Genomic DNA, 24,824 nt, shown 5'->3' with positions numbered 1-24,824 from the left:
CCTAACTTACAAAAAAATATATGTATGTGTATAAAATTTTCAAAAATTAATTTTTTTAAATTCATCTGAAGGCTCTGAAAATGTGCGATTTAATCGTGTCGGGAAAAATAGTATCATTAAGTGTTGTATTGCTCTTGTTCACGTGATTCGCGTATAGAATTTTGGTTCATTGCGATTGGCCTGCGAAAACGTGTTCCCGTGAATAGGCCATTTTAGGTACGAACTTTTTTATTTCTAAGGATAAAAAGGTATATATTCGAAAGTATAAATTTATTTTTTATAAGTTAGCAGTCAATAATAGCTTATTATATTTTGTCACTGATTTTGTTTTATTGTTATTTCTGAGTGTGCGCAATGCTTCAAGGCGTTCGCTGCCCTCAGGTATTGAGTACATGTTGAATCATAAATGTATAGCATTCTTGAATTGCAGTATTTATTAAATGAAATTTAATTTCGTATATTAATTATTTGCAGCAGGAGAACGTATGAATACAAATGTGGTAAACACATTATGTAATATATTAGAACCATATTTTTGTCTACGTAAATCTGCGGTGCCTACCTTAATTTAGTAAACTTTGGATCCTTGTAAAGTACAAAATTTAATAAATAGGTACTTTTGCAGAATGTTTTGGTATTAATTGTAGTGCGAATTTGCATCAGTATAGCTTTTTTTTATAAAAATATTTTTGTTGTGAACCCGTATCGTCGTTAAATGAATACCATAAAATGTATCATGGAGGATTGTGTATTAATTATGAGATGTAGATAATTTGAATACACTGCTCATTATTATTAATTGCATCGGAGATCAATAGTAAAAAATTATAATTTTTTTCGTAATTTAACGGTATTGCCGCTTATGAAATTTTTCCTTACATTGCTTCCATACCAATATTTCTTTACTATATTTTAATAATATTCAGTATTTATTGGAGGATATATTAAAATACAGTAATTTTTAATAGGAAATCAAGATTTCTTTGTTATTAAATCAATGTACAAAACTGTATGATGATGCCTAATTTAAGTACATTTCAATATTAGACACAAAATCTAATAACAGTATTACAAAAGGATTGGGTAATATTTTAAGCTTTTATTACCTAACAAAAGTTTTTATATGCTAAGTTGCCATTTCTGATATATACATATAGCCTTTTTAACAATGAAATCTTTAGCTGTGTTCTCTTTAATATCCTGTAAGATGTGTTTTTTTCTACTCAAATAGTAATGCTTTAAAATAATAAATAATATGGTTCAACATATGTAATATTATTGCATTATTATCATTATTAAAAAAACATTACTGTTTTTGAGACTGGCAAAGAAGATGTTATAAACTGGATACTGAACATATATGTCTGTGTTAAGGTCAGATAAATATGTAAATCCAAATACCAACTTTACTTTGCAGTAGTCCTTAACTATCCATTTTAATTTTCCTATTTCTTCTTTGCATCCTAAAAAAAGTAACTGCTTGTAGTTAACACAGCAGAAGGTGCGCACCCAACGCTAACATTGGAGATCGTGCGAGGTGACGCAGTCACCCCAATCAGAAAATGTGTCATATATTTTATAAAAACCATTTGATTATAAATAATTGCAATATTTCATTTAGAAACTATACTTCTTTACTTAAAAAAACATATTTCAATATTTAAGAAAAAATTCCATTCAAAATAAGTATGTGCCTAATCGGGGCGGAAGCTAACATACACTTCTGACAAACATAGGAAGAATGAATTTTACATGAAAAATTATCACATATTTTGCAAGAAATTGTAGTTTTATTGTCTTTGGATCTCGGACACATAGCATGTCGGCCTTCGTCAAGTTTTGGTTTCTTTGATGGGTGTTCTTCTGATACACTAGAAGTCGCATTGTCGATGCTTTCACGAGACACTTTAGGAAGCATTGACATATTTTTTGTTATCTCTATGTGAGGCGCGATATAAGAGATAGCCAATTTTTTTTTTTTTTTTTTTTTTTGGATTTTCTATTTCGATATTGTTGAGAATAAGGCAACTTGGGTATTTATTGCAGTGACGTTCAACACAGTAAAAGACGACCATCAGCCGTCTGTTGGTTTTTCGAGCTGTCGAGTATAATGTTAACATTTCATCAACTTTATCTACACTACCTTTTGTTGCATTATGAAAGTAAATTACGTCTGGTTTCTTCGTATCATCACTTTCATCAATGGCATCATCGCAATGCATTGTATATAACAAAATTGCACATTTTGATTTTTTTAGGCACGTACGAATCTTTTAGAACCCAAATATAGAAGAATAACCGTTCCTAGTTTTTGTTTGGACAAACTTGGTGCGAATTTCAGCTTTGTTTCTGTTCAGGGTTCCTGCAATAGTTAACTTCTTTGATAAAAGTTCTTTTGCTGGAGGATAACTCGTATACCAACTATCCATTGTTACATTTCTGCCCAAACAAAGGGGTGCACAGCCATTTTGTAATTTCAAATGGTGAATTTTCAAATTTAAAGGGACCTTCCAACTTTTGTCCTGCCTATATCTCCATGTTATAGCTGCAGAAAGTTCTTGAATCTACTAAGGCAAATATTTTGATTCCATACTTTTATGGGTTGCTGGGTATATATTGACGAAAGGAACACCGCCCTCGAAGAAAATTAAATCTTTTATATGACATTGTGTTCTGTAAAATTTCAATGCCTGATCCATCAGTAGCCCACAAATCTTGCGTATTTTTATGTGACAAATTATGCAAGCCTTACAGATGTAAAAGCCCAAAAAGTGCTCTTATTTGCACATCATTTGTCGTTTTGACATCGCGATCTCTGGTGTAATTTACGGATATTTTTTCAATATAAATATTTGCACACTCTACAATGGATCGTATCATTTTAGTGTTAAAAAACAATTCCCAACTTTCTAGAGGCTCCGTTTTTTTGCGTGCAGTTCCTTTTAATCCTGGTAAATGAGTTATAATTTGATACTTTTTCACTTTTTGATTTGGTTTTCCTTTCTGCGAAACTCTTCTTTTTGCTAATAAAATTACTTTTACTAAATCAGGATTTCCGTCGTCTTCATCATTCTGCTCAAATTCACTTTCGCTGTCATGAGAACTGTATATTTCTTCATCAGATTCATTATCACTATCTTGATCAATTTCTCCTTCAGAAGACTCAACTTCATCTAATAGAGTTCACAAACGTTCCATCTCTTTTTCATATTCGGTAAATTTACCTTTGTAAGCTATTATCTATCAAATAATCCAACAGAACAACAATGGCAACACTCGAGAGCACGAAGCTAGTTTGCTACTAATGAAATATTTCCAAGCAGTAACGGTCGCATGAGTCACCCCATTCCCTCATGGATTCCAAGAAACGATTGCTTCTCTCGCAGAAAAGAAAAACAGTCAAAAATAACAATACACATTCCAAGGAGAGTATCAAACAGGAGGATACTAGAAGGATGATTCATTAAAATGAAATATTTCCGGTTGGGATTGTTGATTTTTGACGCATGTGGGGACTCTGTGCCCCGTGCGACCTCTCCCGGGTTGATCTTCAAACTGTCTTTTCCAGTTGTCATATGATTCTTACATATTGCTTTGGTGTAGCTAACTTACACAAACACTTCAGTTAGTTATGAATTTTAAACCGCCAAGACGTGAAGCTGGTGAGGGACTCTTGACTGCAGCACCGAAGGGCTTGAATCCTGGAGAAGGCATGTATGTAATCCATCTGCCTCAGATTGGTGGCCCACCTGTTTGGTGCCCTCATAATATAGAGACACCGTTACCGGACTTAGTAGGGGCTAATACCTGTAAGTGGCCATTGAGGGAGGGAACAAATTTTTGAAGCTCTAATGTTAACGAATCCAGATAAAACGAACCAAAACCCCTTTGGAATCTGTAAATTTTTACTTTTGTTCCAGGCTTTTTTCTTGAGTATGGTTTATTTTCTTACTAGCTTTTGTGCTGCTAAACTTGCCTGCTGCTTGTCCCTGCTTCTGTTCTTCAAAAAGATATTTCAGAATTTTGTTTAGTACAGTCAAAAGTCATTAATTCGTACACCCATAATCCGGACCTCAAAGCTAAAAACTTTCTGCGCCTGCGCCGCGTTGACACATGCGCATAAGCGTTTACGCGTGCGCGTAAGACCTTTTATGTCTGCACATATGCGTGTGCGCAAGTGCAGAATATGTTTTCGCGTGCACGTTTTATGTATAACGGACAGTATAAGCTAAAATTATCTAATTATCTATTTCAGTTAATGTTGATGATTGTGTTGTTCCTTAATTTTCGAATTGGATCCGGCTTATTATTTTTTGTAGATTGTAAGAGTAATACTATAAAAGTAAACTTGAACTTTCGATTATGTCAAATAGAATTTCTGATTCTGGAGCTCCAAAAGGATCGTACAAAACGAAAGTATGTTTCGATGTCCATCAAACAAAAAGTGGAATTGCTGCAAAAAATGGATAAAGACATGAAGAATGTGACAGAGAAGTTAGTGAAAACGAAAAAATTTCGATTGACAAGTTAATCGGTATTCTCGGCACAGCAATTAACAGGACTTAAATAGCAGAACTTTGTAACTGAACAAGAAATTATGTCTGTTTATAGAATTAAAGAGAAAGTATTATCACATAAAACGAAGCAACTTAAACAACTTACATTGAAAGAAATGTTTAATAAAGTAAACAAGCTTTTTTTTTTTTTTTTTTTTTTTGTAAATTTTGATACCAATTAGATCATAATTGTTCTTTATTTCATAAATTACGGTTTTTAGAATTTCTGCATGCCATCTTACGAGATTTAAACTGATGATCTATAATCCGGAATCGCCGAAGTCCCGACAAGTCCGGATTAACGACTTTTGACTGTGCTAATGTAGTTTAAGAACAAGTGTTCTTACTGTGCCAGTTTATGTGTGTTGCCTTAAAAATAGTCATAAATGAAAATAAAAGCAAAAATATTTAATTTGACCGTGGCAGCAACTACTGTGTTCTTCGACATAACTTATTAAAATTAATTTTAAGCCATTATACACTCAAGAGCCAAAACATTATGGCCATCTGTCAATAATGAGTTGGGCCACCTTTGGCGTGCAACACAGCTTCAACCCGCCTTGACATGGATGCCACAAGTCCTTGATAGATGGCTGGAGACAGATTGTACCAGATGTTGTAGCAACGGTCATGCAAATCCGAGATATTGCGAATTAGTGGTCTTTGACCACCGAGCTGCCGTCCCATGACATCCCAAATGTGTTCTATCGGATTGAGATACGGTGAGTTAGGCAGCCAGGACATTAACTGGAAATTAGCATCATGTTCCTGGAACCACTCCAACACAATTGTAGCCTTGTGACATGGGGCGTTGTCCTGTTGGAACATTCCATTTCCAGCTGGAAAAACAGAGGCCATGTAAGGGTGCAACTGGTCTGCAGTGATGTTCAGATATCCTGTAGCATTCATGGTCTGCTCTACCACAATCATGGGTCCCAGAGACGCCCAAGAGAATGTCCCCCAGAGCATAATACCGTCATCACCGGCCTGTGTATGACCTACTGTGCATTGAGGGAGCAATCGTTCGCCTGGAAGACGGTGTATCCTGAAACGGCCATCGGCGTGATGAATGACAATCCATGATTCATCTGACCAGGCAACTCTCTCACACTGATCCATGGACCAGTCGCGATGTTCCCGGGCCCAGCGTAGGCGCAGTTGGCGATGACGCTTGGTCAACAAAGGCACACGAGTGGGACATTTGTTGCGTAGCCCCATATCCAACAGTGTCCGCTGAACAGCGTGCTTTGATACTTTTCTACTTGGCCCTGCATTGTATTCGGCTGTCAGCTGAGCCATTGTCTTGACTCCTGTTTTGCTTCACCATGCGAGACAGTTTCCAAAAACCTTTTTCTTTGATAGCATGTGGACGTCCAACACCATGTCATCTACTGCTGGTTTCACCGTCATACATTAACTTTTCATACGTACTAACAACTGTATATCACGAACAACCCACAAGTCGTGCAGTTTCGGAAATACTTGTTTCGAGCCATTACAATCTGCCCTCTATCAAAGTCGCTTAGATCCGCAGCCTTTCCCATCACACAAAGAAGTAAGTGAAAGAATGATTCTTCAGACTCTCCAGCAGCAGTTAAATACCACTTACACCTGCTCACGTGCCTTCCACGTCATCCAGGCGCGTTCATCGCAAAATGTAGGGCTGGTCATAATGTTTTGGCTCTTGAGTGTATATTGGAACATATTGAATTCTTAATTACATAAATCTGAGAGAATGAAACACTTATTCGTGAAACAAAAGAATAGTATATGATTTTGCTCTTTGTTTTGTACAGGGTAGTTAAAGTAACTCTTCGGAGACCTCTTTTGGTTGAGGCCCACCAGCGGCTGAGTGGTAAAGTCGTTGAACACTGGTAGTTCGGTCCGAGGTTCGAATCCCGCAAACGGGCTGGCTGCATGGGCGTTTTTGTGGTTTTTTGGTTGATATATTTTAAAATTTGGCATATGCAATACATGGATGGAAAGGAAACTATAAAAAATATTAGTTCAAATTTTGGCCACTAAGAATAAATGCAAATTGGAAATATAAAACTTTATTTAAATCACAGCTTTATTTAATGTCCATTCCATTTGTTTCATTTGTGTTCAAAGTGGTTTCCAGATTAATTATGTATATATACCTACACACACACTAATCAGCTATGAATAAATTATTGCCTTTAATTGGTATCTTTTTATCTAAATTTGGCTGCATTGTTTTTAAACAAGATAGGGTTTTATATTTTAAAATATTTAGTACATTTATCTTTTCAGTAATATATAAATATTAATTGAAAGTGTTTTTATATTGCATATTGTATATTTAAACTAAATATAGTGTTTGAAAGTTGCAATTATATGCATGTGTGTCATAGCTGTTTGTTTCATGGAATTAGAGTAGTGGATTTGCCGAACCATATTTCAAAAATTTCAATTTAAATTGCTATAACAAATTTTGGTCGAAAAATATATATTTATTATTCTCTAAACTCACTGTGACACATAAGTATTAATAATTAAAATGTATTAAACATTGATAGTTTTGTTACAGCCATTTATCATTAGTATTAAAATGTTTATATAAGCTTTGAAGATACAGTACACAGTCCGGACTCGTCGGGACTTCGGCGATTACGGATTTGGGGTTTTTCTGAATTATAGATCGTCAATTTAAATCTGGTAAGATGGCATGCAGAAATTATACAATTAAAAATATGAAACTGTTATTTATGAAATAAAGAGCAATTATGATTTAAAGAGTATCAAAATTTACAAAAGAAAGCTTATTTGTTTACTTTAGTAAACATTTCTATCAATGTAAATTATTTAAGTTACTTCGTTTTTTGGCTAATACTTTCTCTTTAATTCTATAAACAGACATAATTTCTTGTTCAGTTGCAAAGTTTCATTGTTCAAGTCCTGTAATTGCTGTGTCGAGAATACCAACTAACTTGTGAATCAAAATTTTTTCGTTTTCAATAACGTTCTCTGTTACTTTCTTCACTATCGGAAGCGCGCATGGATAAACGCTTTACTGGCTTTACGTGCATGCGTAAGCTTGTGGCTTTGAGGTCCGGATTATAGTTCATTCTGGATAATGGATGTCTGGATTAGAGACTTTGTACTGTGTTATGCAATGTATCTTTAGCCATCTAAGATGTTCAAAAGATATAAAATGAATATCTTAACTCTCTAATTCATCCATGACTGAAAACAGGGCAACATTAATCAAATATGTAACAAAACATCTTCTCTATACTAAAAAATTGGACAAAGCTGAATTTTTAATAAACCTTAGCATAAAAGTGGTTTTAAAATCAGAGAATCTGTTGAAATCATCACACGTTCATGTTGTAATAGAGAACTATCTTTCAGTTTTCCATATATTTGGATGTCCATTCTAAAAACTGCTGCAACCTCACATGAAACCACAAAAAAGTGTAATTGCCCTAAAAGAGCTGAATAGGAGAAAGTCGCTTTTTTCCAGTTAAAGTAATTGAGTTTGTGAAAGCTCCTCCTCACTGTAATTCCTACATATTTTAACATTCTTTTATTCATCATATTAACGCACATGCGTAAGTTTGTGGCTTTGAGGTTTGGATTATAGATCATTCCTGATAATGGATGTCCAGATTCGAGACGTTGTACTGTTCTTCCTTATTTAAGTATCCAAGACAGTGAATCATTTAAATTGTCATGTTTAATTAATAAATACAGTACAAAGTCAGAGATCGGAACTATGGCGATCTTGTATGATGGCATGTAGAAATTATAAAATATGAAATCGTGATTTATATAATAATGAGCCATTTGTGATCTAAAGGTTAACAAAATTTACAAAAAAGTTTAATATTTACTTGTTTATTTTATGAGGTTTTTTTTTTTTTTTTTTTAAGTGTCTAATATGTTTTTCTGTGCTAATATTTTCTCTTTAATTCTGTAGACAGACATAGTTTCTTATTCAGTTACAGAATTCATTGTTCAAGACCTGTAACTGCTGTGACAATAATTCCAACTAACTTGTAAATCAATTTTTTTTTTTTTTTTTTTTTTCAATCAACTCTTTTACTTCACTATCGGTAGCATTATTTTTTGAATTTGGATCCATACTACAGATTTCACTGTTTGTTAATTGATTGATAATTGAGGCATTGTCATATCAATAAAAAACTTCTGTTATATCATCTTCATTTATTACCGCTTCTCTGCATTTCTTTAAAAAAATCCATTAATTTAAAAATTTAACCTTTGGTTTGTGATATCCGGAAAACTTCACATTCATCAACCTCATGATGAAATATGCTAGCTGGCTATAAATTATGCCAAGCATTTTTTAAAGTATCTGGAGGCAGATCCTGCCACGATCTTGTGATGCTCCACAAAACAGATTTTATGCTAAAATATTTTTTGAATTCTTAATAGTCTTGCCATTATTCAAGAAATTTAACATGCATTTTAAAAATTCTACTTTATATTTGCATTCATCGCATGCATTATTCCATTATCCATAGGCTGAATGATTGACATACAATTTTGAGGATAGAATAATATGGATAAATAAATCTTTCACTAAAACTTTAAATGAAATATGAAACGAAAATACATTCTGTACAATTTTTGCATTATCAGGTAAATCGACCAAATTCTGCCGAACCTCGGGTATGAAATGATTTTCAAGCCAATCATCTATAAACACCTGTGTCATATGTGTTCTTTTATTTGCACGATATCAAACAACAAACATTTTACTCCTTTAAATACTTGAGGTCATGTATTTTTTCCGATTACAAAAAATTTACACTTGTGTGTTCCTGCCGCATTTGCGCCTGCTAAAATTGCTAGTCTCGCTTAGTCTTTCCTATAAAGGTTGCCATGGTATTTTGCTATACATATTGCCAGAAAAGACCAGTTTCATCACCGTTGTGAATTTTTTCTGAAGATAACTTTTAACTGTTGATGAATTCATGTGTAAATAGTTCAGCAGCTTCAGTATTAGCTAAATAGAAATTCTTAATTGCCTTATACCATGGCGATTTTTAAATTTGGTTAAACAACATGTCGAATATATGCTTTCCGTTTAGTAGTTTATTTCTTAGGGAAACATTTAAGCTTGGGCCACTAGTGTTTGACCCAACAATGGCACGCCCTCGCTGCGATGCGCTCTCACCCATTCAGTTATCACTTTACGTTCACTTTTAGCATAACTAATAGTTTTTGTTATTAGTTGCAAGCGATGTGTCTGAATACACAAAAAATTCAAAAAGTTCCTTTTTGTGTAGTATACATTTGATACATACTCCTTGCATAATTTTGAAATGTATATACCTTTATCCATTTTTTGCATTAATTTCACTTTTTGTATGGACATTGAAACATACTTTCGCTTTGTAGATGCAGTTGCAGCTCGAAAATTAGAAACTCTTTTCGACATGATTGAAAGTTAAAACCTTAATTTTCATTAAATTGCAATAATAAAAACGGCCTGCAAAAAATAATTAAGCTGTATCGAATCAGAACGTTGATGAACCAGCGCAGTCTGCTATATAGGTCAAAATTTCTTGGAATCGGTAAAGTATTATAATTTTACCCTGGCTTAAGCATCCACTATACATTATTGGCTATGTATTCATGAGATTGGTGACGGAAGACAAGCTGTTTCGCAAAATTTTGTCTTGCTTGTATTGCACACTGAGACAAGTAAGCCTGATTGTATTAGTTATTTATAATACTTACCGTTTATTTCTTGCATATACTTAAGGCTCATCAAGAGCCGGCACTCTGATGCAGTCTCTGTGGTTCCTAAATTCTGCTACCAAGTGCCCCCTAAGTTCTAACTTTTAGATCCTAGTGCTTTCCCTAAATTCTAAAAATATTTTCATACTTTAATTTTATTGATCGGTGTTTCTCTAAATTCCAAAAGTTTTGTCTTCCCTGAATTCTGCCACCCGGTGCAGCCATATGAGCTCTGCCACCGGTTCTGGGTTTACGTGAAAAACAAAACAGTTATACATAATTCAAACAGCCCTAAATGTAATCTTTTGGCCTATGATATCATTAACAAAATCTGTTTTTAGCATATGAAAGAAATTTTTTTTTTTTTTTTTTTTTTTAATTTTTCTCTTCAATATTTCTTAGCTTATCTCTACATAAAATAAAAGAAAGAGTCTGTCTGTGTGTGTGTATATGTCTTTCGTTCGCGCTGTGAGGAAGCTAATAGACCCACAGCTACGAGATTTGGTACATAGGTGCATCTAGACAAGAGCCAGTGCACCTCAAAGCGATTTTTTTCGAAATTCAAATTAGAATTCTTTTTATTTTATGTTTTGTGATGAAATCGTGTCATTTTGAAACATAATAGGCTATAGGAAAGCGAGATTTTACTCTACACACTCCATATTCACATCGTCATGAAACGTAGACACTTGGCTATTTTACGAACTTAAAATGAATTTCGTGTTTCAATAAATCGATTAAGTACGAATTTATTTAACAAAGTGAGCTTAACACCTTTTCAACGAGATTTTTTCTAAAGAAGTTTATTTTAAAAAATGTACTGTTTATTTTTCTTTGATTTTTGGACACGTTAAACTTTCATCCTTGTGACTGCTTTTACAAAAGGACTTTTGGAAAAATGATAATATTTTGTATTTTTAAATGAAGCTTCTGAGTACACATCTCACATCTTTAAAAATGTGGTTTTGGCAACAATTTTCCTTTCTCATTGTTGTTGATAGATTTTTGATGAAATCCCATCATTTTGAATAGTTTCATTCTTTTAGAAATGGCAACAATTTTTCATCCTATTTCTTATGTCACTGTTTTTAAGAGATTGGCATATTTCATTGTCATTTTTTTTATATATATAATACATTTTTATTGATATTTTTTTGATAAAAGTTGCCCTGCAGAGTAAAGTTCTGTGCAGAATTTTTTTTTTTTTTTTTTAGTTTCTTTCATGTTAGTTTTTACTTATTTCACCGTTTGTAAGATATTGAAAAGTTTTGCATGATTTTGTTTCTTCAACGGAAAGTTGGTTAATTTTTTTATTAGCATAATTAATATTTGGGTTAAGGGATATAGCTTATTTCATTGTAATTTTTTTCTCTTGAAAATGTAAGATAAAATATCATTAATTATAATTTGATTTTCAGAATTTTTCGTTTTTTGTATTCTTTTATGTTTTTTATTTCACTGTTTTTAAGATATTGAAAAGTTTTGAGTGATTTTTTTTAGGAAACAAAGTTCTTAACCTCCTTTATACCATTTGAGTTCTTAAGATTTTGCAAAGGGAAGTTGGTTAAGTTATTTGTTAGGATAATTAATATTTGTATTAAGGGATATTGCTTACTTCATTGTAATTTTGTTGTACATAACTTTTTTTTTATGAAGTTGTTCTGCAAAGTAAAATTCTATGCAGCTTTTAAATTTAACGTTTGGTTTTCCCTTCAGCCATTTTTCGGTGCATTTAAAAGCCAGACAAAGGCTGGCAGCAAAGCTGCTAGTTTAACATAAATGTGTAATAATCGCCAAGCATAATAATGTCATTATAAAAGGTTACCATACTCTTTATATTAATATAGAAAATGCTGTATCAGCCTCAATTACTTTTAATTAATGAAATGTGTTTTATACTTTAGCAAGTATTTGAGGTATGGCATTTTGGTATTCAAATGTTACTTTTTATGTTGTTATTTTCTACGACAGAAAACGGCAACATCAGTTCATTCTGCATTGTATAAAACTGAAAAACAAATTATAGGTTACTCTGAACCTTCTTTATTCACACAAACCAGTCCATGTATTTTAGCCATGTTTAGTTTTTTTAAGACCTTTATTTTTCAAAGAAATCTTCCAGATTTTTTTTTTTTAAGATATAAAAAGAATTGTTTGAAATTTCTATATTATTTTTTTGGCTATGTTAATCTCCTTATTCTATATTAGTTTTAAATTTTTACCTTGAAATCTTGCTTAAAATCAAACGGCGAACCCTAGATGTGCCCAGACCTGGTTCACCGATAATCTGGGACAACTGAGAGTCTGTATTCTTTGTTTCTCCGCATCTCATCGGTCAGTTCATTGACAACAATGCTCGTTTCAGCACTCTTTTCGAAGCTCTATTCAAACAGTGTGCCCCTTTGGGCACACCCACAGGATTAAAACGATAATTGCTATCTTCACAAAATTTTACTTAATTAGACTGCCTACTTTTTTTTAATCAGAACTCCGACTTGTATACTGTAAATTACTATTAAAAGGTAGCGTGCCGGAAGATGTCTGGGTAGAATGACCCATTAAGTTTGTTTTTAGGAAACTAATTCAAAAAACTGTTATTGCTTCAAATCCTTTATTAAGATGCATCTGACAATAGTTCTTACATATACACATTTTCATCAGTGCAATTGCACATAGATATTCTTTGAAATTTCCTGAAAATTGTTAAATATGTTAAAATGCATTGCCATTAATCACATGTTTTGATTTTAAGTATGATATATTTTCTCTTTCTGCATGAATTATATTTTAGAATTTAATGCTGAATTTTCAAATTGTGTCTTAGTCGATTATTATTTCAACTTTTCTTGGTACTATTTCGTTTTAGGAACCGTAAAAAATTATAGCGAAAATATATACGCAAAAGCACCAAATCTTGCAAACTTGCCCATTTAACCGTGTGCCATATCCAGCGAATGTGCCGAAGTGCATAAATTTAGATAGTTGTATATTTAGATAGTTATACATAAGTAGCCGTTGAAATACTAGTTTAATTTTTTTTCTTTTCTAATAACACGATGGATTTAACAATTTGGGACGCCCAGTGATGAAAAGTCCACAATGGAATTTTTTAAAAAACAGGCATCATTCGTGATGGAAAATTATTTTCAAACAACGAGATGAAATTATGCTTTAGCAGTAACTCAGTAGCGAAATGGCGGTGCAGGAAAGAAACTTGTAATGAGAAGAAAGGATTAAGAAATCAAAATTGGTTCGAAGGATCGTAAATCCCCTTCCTGACAACCGTTAGGTTCATCTATTTTTGGTGTCAGGAGATGACATCTATTGAATTTTGTGAACTCCAGCTGAAGATGTACCACTATACAACTGTAGACAGGAACAGTAAGATGGGTGAGGTGTGTGCCACAACTTTATTTACTCGGCCTAACTTGAAAATTGGCAGATGGGGCAAAATTATTGAAGTTGACGAAAGCCTTTTCAGTAGAAGAAAGTATAGCGTTTTACGGGTTCTTCCGACACAATGTTTTTTTGGCAGATTATGCACAGATTGAATGAATGTTTCTTCTTAATCGTTGTTCCAGAACGATCGACGAAACTTTATTGAATGTCATAAAAGAAAATATCGCAAAAGGAAGCATTATTTATCTCCTGTTTAATTTCATTTACTTTTAGCCTTTAATTTATAAATTATAATAACAAAAAACTTTATTTGCATGAAATTAACCTTTCATCTAAACTAAAACAATAATCATATATAGTTATTCACAATTATGTTTCCTTTCTTGCAATAGGATTACCGTAATTATTATTGGCATCAACAGTAGTTTGGCGATTTTTTACGGCCCTTATAACAGAATTGTACCTTTTTCTTTTGTGGTTCTTAACATAATTTCAGTGTTGGATTTCAAAAACCAAATAGCACATTGTGTAATTTTTATGAAAAAGGTGCAAATTTGATCATTTCTTATATGTATTGTTTGTCCTAAATTTTGCCTTTTTTTTTTTTTTTTTAAGCAAAGAGATGTTATACCTTCTGGTTTTTCTCTCTTAAGAAATTTAGCATGATTTGCAATTTATAGGTTTGGGATGTAGAACTGTTGCATATTTCAGAAATTTGCAGATTCATGGATAAAATGTTTCGAGTTGAGAATGTAAGAAATGTAGATGATAATGTTAAAAGACCCAGTTTGCTGTTTTATGTAGTTTCATTTAATCCTTGTTTTATGTTTCATGATTTTTGGAAGACGTTTAAGAGGAAGACATCTTTTGAGTTGTTTAGTATACTTTGCAAGTTTAACATCTCTAAATTTAACAAAACTTGTGCTTTTGATGCACTTTAAGCATTTTTATAAATATCTTTTTGTCTGTTTTCATGATATCATCATGATCTATATCACATACTACGAGTTGTAAAATCAGCTTAGTCCATGCAAAAATCCATTGTTAGAGAAATAGAAAAGGATTGAAACATGCTATATATGTAAACGGAACACATTAATTATGAAAATATTTAGAAGAAAGTTATCTAAAAATGAAATAATTGAACAGCAAAAAATATTTAAGCTTAGTTACAGTGAAATCTCACTTTTACAAACTCGTGTATGTGTGTCTAAAACAGTTTTTGTATTAATAAAATGGAAAAAAAAAATTAACTTCAGTTTGTACTTTATTTGTCCAAGGTTTTAAAGTAGCACTAATATTTACTATTTGACAATAACTGATTCTGTAAAATTCAGAAATGTCTGTCAGCAAGCATCTTGTAATTATTTATTTTCAAAAATAATCCAGTCCTAACCACAAGAATGTTCTCTTCCTATAAATTATAAAAAGAGTGAAAAGAGAATTACAATTTGATTGTATAGTAAAATCATTATTAACTGCTTTAAATTTGTAGCTGCATTGAATCAATGATTTTATAATAAATTTAAAACAAAATTAATTATGCACTGCCATGTCCTCACATCTCTTGTCTTTCAAAAGATTACTAAATATGGAAAAGGGAACTTCTTCCTTCCTTAATTTTCTTCTACTAACACATCCGGTTTATATGGGATGTTATTACCACTACAAGAGATTCAGTGACGTAGCCAGTGTTTATCCCCCTCTATCAATGCACATCAAGAGATCTATAAAATGTTCTTAAAACAAATGCGAGAATTTCAAACCAACTGCCCTTTCACTTGTTTCTTTTTTCCGAGTTATAACAGAATTAAAACTGAATTGTTTCTCTCAAAATTGAGAAATTTTTCTTTCTTATGTCATTGTGATTATAATTTAAGTACTTTTCGTTCAAATATTTCTATGGAGTAACAAAAGCATCGTAAGAATGTCATGTTCTTGACATCTCATGACTTCTTTGAATTCGCTATCTACTATAAAAACAATTCTTTTTTTCAATTCAGTTTCATATTGCACTTCAGCATCTTGTCATTCTTCGTCTTAGATGTTACTGAACACATAATGTGACTGAATACTAATAGTTTGATCTGGACTGAAATCCCAGAAAACGGATTGGCTGCATAAGTGTTTTCATGGTTTACATTATGTGTAATCCATTCATGCTGTAAATTGGTGCTGCTTTTGTAATGTGAATGTGAACCAATTTCCAGATTATAAATCCAATATGAAGAACTTTAGTCTTTTAACCAAGAAGGCATCCTTCTTCTTAAACAGAAAACCATTGTCAGATATCTTGTAATCCATTAAATACTTTTTTTTTTTCTTTGACATTCCAAGTGAGTAACTTGTATTAAATTGCTTTTTACATGAAAATTCTGCTTCTGGAAACATAGCATTTGGGGGCAAATTGCCACCTCTAGCTGTGCCTTAGGATTATAAATTGCATTAGTTGTATACATATTTATGAAATTTTTAAGCCAGGAGTAATTTTTCTACTTCAAAATTTGCTAGTGTAATGTTATTTGATTGTTCTTTTATTTAGTTTATTTTGCTTATTCTTATGTCTAAGCTTTCTGCCCTTCTAGTTTTAAGGACAGTGTTAAAGGTTCTACTTTTTCAGTTATTTGTACATGAGCTTAAAAAAAAAATAGAAATTTGGTTGATCTTTGGATTATGGTAACTTGGCGATTTTTTGGCTACCAACTCTGCTACAGCAACCCTCTATTTTTTTTTTCGCCGCCATTTTGTCTTCACGAAGTAAAGACATGTGTTTCTTTTCTTTTTTATTTACTCAACACTTTTTTCAACAATCTACTAGCCGAATTACACTTATGCTAGAAATTTTATGTAACAAAACTGCTTAATCATAACAAATATTAACTGCAAAATTGGGAAAAAGTGCACAATCGCAAACTCCTTGCGCGTTTTTCAGAATAGCAGATACACATAAACCATTTACACGTCGACTTATTTTTACTTAAAATAACATCCCAGAATTGCACACACTCTTAACTTTATCCATCTATACTATTTTCTCATAAATTACAAAAATTTGCAGGAAAATTTTCTAAATCTTTAAAGTCGGTAAAAAGCACATATATGAAATTACCTGATCATGAAAAAGTATATACCCTTTCCAAGTATGAACATTTACACGTATAAAATAAATAAAATATTCAAAAACTTTTACCTCTAAATTATCTATTATATTATAAATGTCACCAACGAATTTCTACTGCAAACAATAAAAATCGTTACAAATACTTAGTGTCAAATATTTAAATTATTTTCATGCACGTTTACTTCAACTGAAACGTATACCAAATTGCTACAAACATAAAATTCACAAAGTAACTATCATTTAATTAAAATATCACTAAACCATGTACACGTCGACTTATTTTTACTTAAAAAAACATCCCAGAATTGCACAAAAATGGCATTGTGCATACTCTTCACTATATCCATGCACACTGCTTTTTTGTCATAAATTAGAAAAATTTCACGAAAAAGCATGAAAATTTTGTGAATCTTTAAATCCGGTAAAAAGAACATATATGAAATTACCTGATCGCGAAAAAGTATATACCATTTCCAAGGATGAACATTTCCACATATAAAATAAATAAAATATCCAAAAACTTTTACCTCTAAATTATCTATTATATTATAAACGTTACCAACGAATTTCTACCGCAAACATTAAAAATGGTTACAAATACTTTGTCAAATATTTAAATTATTTCCATGCATGTTTACTTCAACTGAAACGTATACCAATTTGCTACAAACATAAAATTCACAAAATAACTATCATTTAATTAAAATATAACTAAACCATGTACACGTCGACTTATTTTTACTTAAAAAAACATCCCAGAATTGCTCAAAAATGGCATTGTGCACACTCTTCACTATATCCATGTACACTCCTTTTTTCTCATAAATTAGAAAAATGCATGAAAATACTCAACGTATTCTACTCAAACGTATTCCAAAATACTGCAAACATATAACTCACAAAATCACGATCATTAAATTAAAAAACACTACTTAAAATATAAATACGCACATACATTAAATTAATAAAAATTAGATTACAATCCTAATTACTAAACTAAATCATTGCTAATAACAATTTTCCAATAATACCATATTAATTTATTTACTTCTTACATTTAGAACAATGCATAAAAATAATATCCTCAAATGATTAAAAATACTAACTTACCTAATCTTCTTCAGAATCTTCATTACGTGGAACACACACTTCCCTACAGAAAGAGTTCCAATCGGCTGCAGTACTACTGCTAATTTCTAAATCCGAAATCCATTAGTCAACTGGCAGTCTATTCACCCAGTAATAAGAAATTAATAAAATTTCACACATACTCAAACTACTTTCAGCAAACCACGTACCCTTCCTTACACTCCGTTTCACAAAATGTCCATTTTCACCAGATTTCTTGCACCGCCATTCAAACTTATTTGTAATATCCTTCCTTTCACACAATCTCAACTTATTATTATCGGATAAACGCATTAAAAATTTAAAATTCACGCATTAAAACGCATTAAAAATTTTTTTCAAAAAAAAATTAGTGCCATGCAATCCGAAAATTAATCAACACTATTTCACACAACATATAATGAAGCTTAATGCAAAATAATATAGTACTCCAGATATTTTTCCAAATTTACCCCCTTTTCAGATTAAAGAACTGTAATTCGTCCATTAATGTCACATGACATATCTCATGATTTCTCATTTCCCTCACATAAATAATGCGTAATCGGAACTGAGTACTTCTCACATTATTACCAAAGTCCTAGGTAGTAACCTTTATCGCCTCCAAAATGTCGCCAAACTACCTGTTACCATATTCCAAAGATCAGCAATAAATTTCATTGTGATTTTGCAGTAGGTGGCACTTAGTGTAATTATATTTGTCTGTCATTGAAAGCAGTGAAAAATATATCTTGCAAAATAGCAATGGAATTTAGACAAAGATATAAATAGTTACTTCCACAGATTTTTTAATTTGGAAAAAGTCACCAGTTATCTGCGACTGTTATGAAGTTTATTTATGAACTGTTCATATATGTATTTATGAAAGTTACGTAATATATCTATTGTTTATGTTGTTATGTTACGTTTAAGTTACATACTCAACGCTGTACTCCTAATATTCAAGAGTGTCTATTATCTTGGTATTTGTAGTAAATTATACGATTTTGTCATGCTCTCTAGGACGTTTACTTTATAATGTACTTGGATTTGTTTCAGAAAGTGAATGGATAATATCTTCTGTCAAAGATGTATTTTTTAATTTTTCATCGATATCAACCAAAGTTTCTCATAGCTCATATTTATTGGAGTCATTTTTTAGTTCCTCCTGTTTCAGCATTTAATAAAAGGCTTTGTGCCTTAAAAAGTTCTTTGTCTTAGAACTGCATGTCAGAAAAGATATATTCAGCAAATTCAGAGCATCAAGAAGGCTAGTTTTCCTTGCTAATTTACTTGCGCTTATATACCGAAGAACCATTACGTTATGATCACCCTCCATCTATAACAATGGGCTCGCCCAGGAACAAAACCACTGCACGTGCGGGGCTGATGTTGGAGTATATAAAGCGGCTATGCGATGTCTTTTCTAACATAGTGCGATTAACAACATGATAGGAAAAGCAGCTGATTTATCAGAGTTCGATAAAGGTCAAATCATTATGGCTTGGCCACTGGGAACAAACATCATTATCAGAAACAGCGCATTTAGTGGGCTGTTCATATGCAATTGTGAACATGTATCGAAAGTAATCTATGGATGGTGAGGTGAAAGAAGTTGGCAGTGTGTCCTCAATAGTGCATTGATTCCCGAGGAGAGCAGAGATTGCTATGCATTGTTCACCGATTGCGACCCAAGATCTACAACAATGATGACCCAGACAGTGTTTCTCAACATACTGTGCTGCATATTGGCCTGCACTGCCCAAGGCCAAAGCATGTCCCTGAATTGATGGCATGTCATCGCCAGCTGCATCAGCAGTGGGCCAAGAAACATTGGAATTGGACATTAAAAGAATGGAAGAAAATTGCGTGGTCCGACGAATCGCATTTTCTGATCCATTCACTTCGATGGGCGTGTACTAATATACCAATTTTCAAACAAAACCCTGGCTTCCCAGAATTTTGTTGAGTCAGTGCCACACTGTGCTGGCAGTTTTGAGGTCTAAAGGTGGTCTTGTATGTTATAACCAGTTGGTTATTATGTAATGGCTCTTTGATGTATATGTATATATCTATGTTATAAAGGACTCTTAACACTCATTTTGCAACAATGTTTTTTCATTGCTCTAATATACCTTGAGCACATATTTGAATTATAGCTATGGTTTTTAATGGCAAATATACGCCTTCAGTATGTTTTAGAGCAACATTTACATTGTGTGCTGTTTAGTCAGTGAGAATATCATTCTTCAGCTTATTATACCACTTGAAAAGTGATTTATAAAAAACTACTGATGTCATCTATGTTTTTGGTTTATATTTATTATCCAGTAGCTGTTTAAAATTAGTAGGTATGTTGGGGCATTGCATGATAGTATTGACCAAAGGTGGCCAATTTTCAGTATGCTAGGAGCTGCATGGTAAATTTCAAGAAAGTTTGAGAGCCACAGCTGGAGTTTTCAAGAGCTGCAAATCCGTATTTATATTAAAAAATATTTGAAGTAAATTAATGAGAACTTTGCATTTTTATGCAATTATTATGCCTGCAGTAAAATGCAAAACTGTTTCTCCTACTTTGTTTTCAGAAATAGACTGCTGTATGATGTATTTGAGCATTGTTCTTTTAGGTAAAAAAACAAGCATTTTATTTTTCCTTTATTCCTCTTTGTTCATAATTATTGTTTGTTTTCATTAGAAGTGAACTGAAGTCGAAAGAATACGTATTGGTTTTTAGAAATACATACTGTGAAAGGTTTTTCATTTGAATAAATTAATCGCCCATTTTAGAAAACAAATTGGCTGGTTTTTCTTAAATTTTAACTTCTACATATTATTTTAGAAAATGTAAAATAAGTGATACAGAACAGCACAGGAAGCTGAGTAATTGTTATTTATTTTAGAATAAGCTAATCACTTTCTTATTCTTTTATATGAAAATTAATAACTTTATTTTCCCACACAATTAACATGGTGGCTAACATACTGAGATCATGTCTAACTTTCAATAATTGAATTAATTAATTAGATGTAAAAAGGTTTTTCAGATTCAACCCAGTTTTTTTAAGACTGAGATTTTCGAATCTTTGAAACCCAAACCTAAAAAAATCTTAAACGTTTGAAATCAAAAACTTGATTTTTGTAATGACTAGTTTTATTAATGCCCGGTATGAAAGAATCTACTAAAAATAAAAATGGCTGCAATTTCTGTGGTATCGGAATCATCTCTTTGTTGCTTTTAATATCCATTCACAGTTCTAGACTGGCATAATGCATTTCACCTTCTGACATCCACATATTCCATTGTCGTTTCAAACCAGAGTTTTATCCACATTTCCAATATGTGACAGTAAATATATTTTGTTTTGTTTTTGTAAGTCAATAACATACTTCTGGAAACTTATCAATATGTTTAATCTTTCAGAACCCTTTGCAAAACTCTTCTCGTAGAATTAAATTATTCTGTATAGGAAGCAATTACACCAAGTTGCTTTTAAAATTTTCACTTTTTTGTCCACTTTAAGGCAAACAAATTTTCTCTGTTTCTTGTTAAAATTAATCCATTCTATTTTCTAGGACCCAGGTCGCAGTACTTTCTTATAGGATAAGACATTTCATTACTCTTTACACAAAGGACATTTATTCTTTGGCATATTAATCATTGTGATTTCATTTTTCTTTCACTCACGTACAGAGCTTTCACCGAAACCAGGTATAATTTCTGCAACACAATTTCCATTTTCTTACTTAAACTGGTGCATTTGGAAACCAGCACTGTGTTTTGTTATGCATAAACTATATTTACTATAAAAATATACCTGCCAACTTTTACGAAAATGAGTTTGTCTTTACGATTTTTTTCCTTTTTCAAGTGTTTTTAGTGATTTTTGTCGAAATTCTAGAATTTTTCGCCAGTTGCCGACTACTTCGAATCCAGTAACCTGCAGTTTCTCCCAACTCGCCACTTAACCAGCCAATCCAATGCGCTGAACTTGTTTCTCCCACTCTTTTCTTTGTGGGCGCCAGATTATTTTTTTCACGTTCGCTTCAGCAGCAAGGGAATTATTCAGCTGGGACTCAGCGAGCATGGATTGTCGCATTATGTTTTTTTTTTTTTTTTTTTTTTTTTTTTCTCACATGCTACGAATTTTCTTAAAACGTCATTTTTACGAAATGAGTTCAAAAAAACCGTATTCTCAATATTTTCGGCCTGCCTACAAAGCCAAATTTCCAACAATTAAAGAATCCTTCAAAGGAAATAACTATGCATTTTGCAACGTGTGCGTGTGACTTCATAATAAGTCACGGTGGAAGAAGTGACCTTGTGAAGCATGTTAAGTCTAAAAAGCATGAAGTTAATGCTTCAGCTTCGACAACATCAAAGAAAGTGGATGATTTTTTTTTTTTAATTCGGCTACGAATTCGTATGTCGATGTCATTTTCGCAGAGTGTTTGTTTACTGCATTCCTCATCGAACACAACGTGCTGCTAAGCGCTGCCGATCAACTTTTCAATCGGATGTTTCCGAACTCCAAGATTGCTCAGAAATATGCTTGTGCTCGCATGAAAACATCTTCTATTGTGAACGAAATTGCTTGCGATGCACAAAGTAAAACGATAGCTGCACTCCAGAATTCAGCATTTTCGGTGTCAATTGATGGCAGCAACGACAGCGATTGGAAGCTTGACTCCATCGTTGTCACATATTTCTGTGATGTTTCTAATGAAATGAAAACTCCTCTTTTGCATCTCCCATTGTTAAATGGAGACGCTACGGGGGAAAATATTGCCTCGTTGGTAATTAATGAGTTGAAACAACTTAACATCCCAATATCAAACTGCATTTCATTTGGTGCAGATAATGCTCATGTCATGGTGGGTGACAAAAAGAGTGTAGCCTCTTTCCTCAAAAAAGAACAAAATGAATTAATTGTTATTGGATGCCCATGCCACTTAATTAATTTGGCAGCAGAAAAAGCTGCAGCTGCTTTATCATTAAATATTAACCAGCTTCTGATTGATGTGTTTTTCTATCTGGAAAAAAGTGTAAAAAGAAAAGAAAACTTAAAGAATTTCCAAGAACTGTGCTCTGGTGAAACGAGAAAAATTCTGAAACATGTATGCATGAGATAGTTATTCTTAGGCAAAGCGCTGGGAAGGTTTATTGAACTGTGGGATGCATTGCTAAAATATTTCCACGAAGAGACCAAAACGAAACCACAGATCCCATCAAATTTGTCGCCATGTAAGATTCCGAAAACCAACTTTGCTTCTAATCAAAATGCTTTAAAAGGGAAAAGCCAACACACAGAATCAAACCCTTTAAAAAAAAAAAAAAATGCTTAAGAGACTCCTCAAAGGTCAACTTTGTTAAAGAAGTTGAAGGGAAGAAGAAACAGTCTTCTATTAGCCGGGAGGAAAGGATTTTCTATCTTGTTTCTTCGGATTTGAACAAAGCATATTGTAGTTTTGTGTTAAGTACCATTAAGATTTTTGAAAGTGTAAGTACCCTTCTACAATCAGCTTCGCCAAAATCTCCCCTGCTTATTATCCAAATTATTAATGATCTTTTAAAAGAACTTTATACTAAATTTGTAAAACCGTCCGTTGTGAAAAACAGTGTTTTGATTCGTATTGCCTATAATAGTTTGGCAAATCAAGAGGATGACAATGATCTTATAATTGGAAATCAAACCAGGGAACTTGTAAATTCTTTGAAAGATCATAAGAAAAAAGAATTACTACAAAAGTAGTGGAAGAACTTTCAGCAGAAGACAAAAATAAGTTTTATCTTCATGTTAAAAGTTACTTCTGTCGAGTATGTGATTACATACTACATAAATTTTCAGTCAACGATGAAGTGATTTTGCATGCTAAAGTTTGTGATATTTCTGCTCTAGCAAATGCATCTTTTTCTAATATAAGGTACTTTTTGAACAGATTTCCTGTGTTACTTCATTTAGTCATGAAAGATGATGATATTAATGTTGCCACTGATATACTGCAGTCGCAATTTTGCAGTTTACAATTTAGAAAACTTGGATGAAGTTATAAAATCAGCTAGGATTGACACCCAGTGGAGTTTAATTGGAAAACTGAAAGGTGCTGATGGAATTTTAAAATATAGTGAACTGTCTAGAATTATGTTGGCCATCTTGACAGTTCTCCATAGTAATGCGGAGTGTGAGAGGATTTTCAGAGTTGTTGCGAAAACAAGGACTAAATTTAGATCTAATATTAGTGATGACACATTAGAAAAACTTTTATTAGCGAAAGCAGGCCTACGTTGCAATTGATATGAACAAAATTATGAAGTTTCTTTCTTAACGAAAGCAAAATCTGCCACTGTTCATAACATTTGTACGAAAACTGATTAAAGCGTCTTTTTTTTTTTTTTTTAAACGATGCAAGTAATAAAAATGTTTGTCTAAGGTATTTTTGTGTTGCTTGCATTTAAGACTTAATAACTATTCTTAGTAAGTTAATTCATTATTAAAAACTATATTTTTATCATTTAAAAAGTCTTTTTAACATGTGAAAAATCTCCTGATTTCTTAAAAAAATCTCCTGATTTTTGAGTGTCATAGGTTGGCAAGTATGCCTATTTCTTTTCCTTGAATAAAATGCATTGCAAACTTTATTTGAGATAATACCCATTTCTTTTCCTTACCACTTGGCGATCCAAACGCTTAGAAAATTTCACCAATTTTCCTAATCCTAAATTTTAATACCCTCCCCCCCCCCAAAAAAATGTGTCTTTTTTGGGAAACTTGTTTATTAACCATCTGAACGGCACAGCTTTTTGGATCTGTTCGCAAAGACCCGTGTTTAAACAAGCATTTAATAGTTAAATTTGTAGAAATACTTATTTTAGTCTTTCTCATAAACTTCCAATTAATAAAAAAAGTAGA

General features: G+C 32.4%; 1 protein-coding gene across 3 annotated transcripts in view; it reads left to right on the top strand.

The window, feature by feature from the left end:
- Larp4B (La-related protein 4B) overlaps positions 1-24,824 on the top strand; it is a 327,432-nt gene that overhangs the window by 196,330 nt on the left and 106,278 nt on the right. The window lies entirely within an intron of this gene.

Source organism: Stegodyphus dumicola, chromosome 4 (genome assembly GCF_044657685.1).
Source record: "Stegodyphus dumicola isolate Sdum_Otavi_A_Nest chromosome 4, ASM4465768v1".
NCBI classification, from domain to species: Eukaryota; Metazoa; Arthropoda; class Arachnida; order Araneae; family Eresidae; genus Stegodyphus; species Stegodyphus dumicola.
This window is presented reverse-complemented; position numbering and strand designations above follow the sequence as displayed.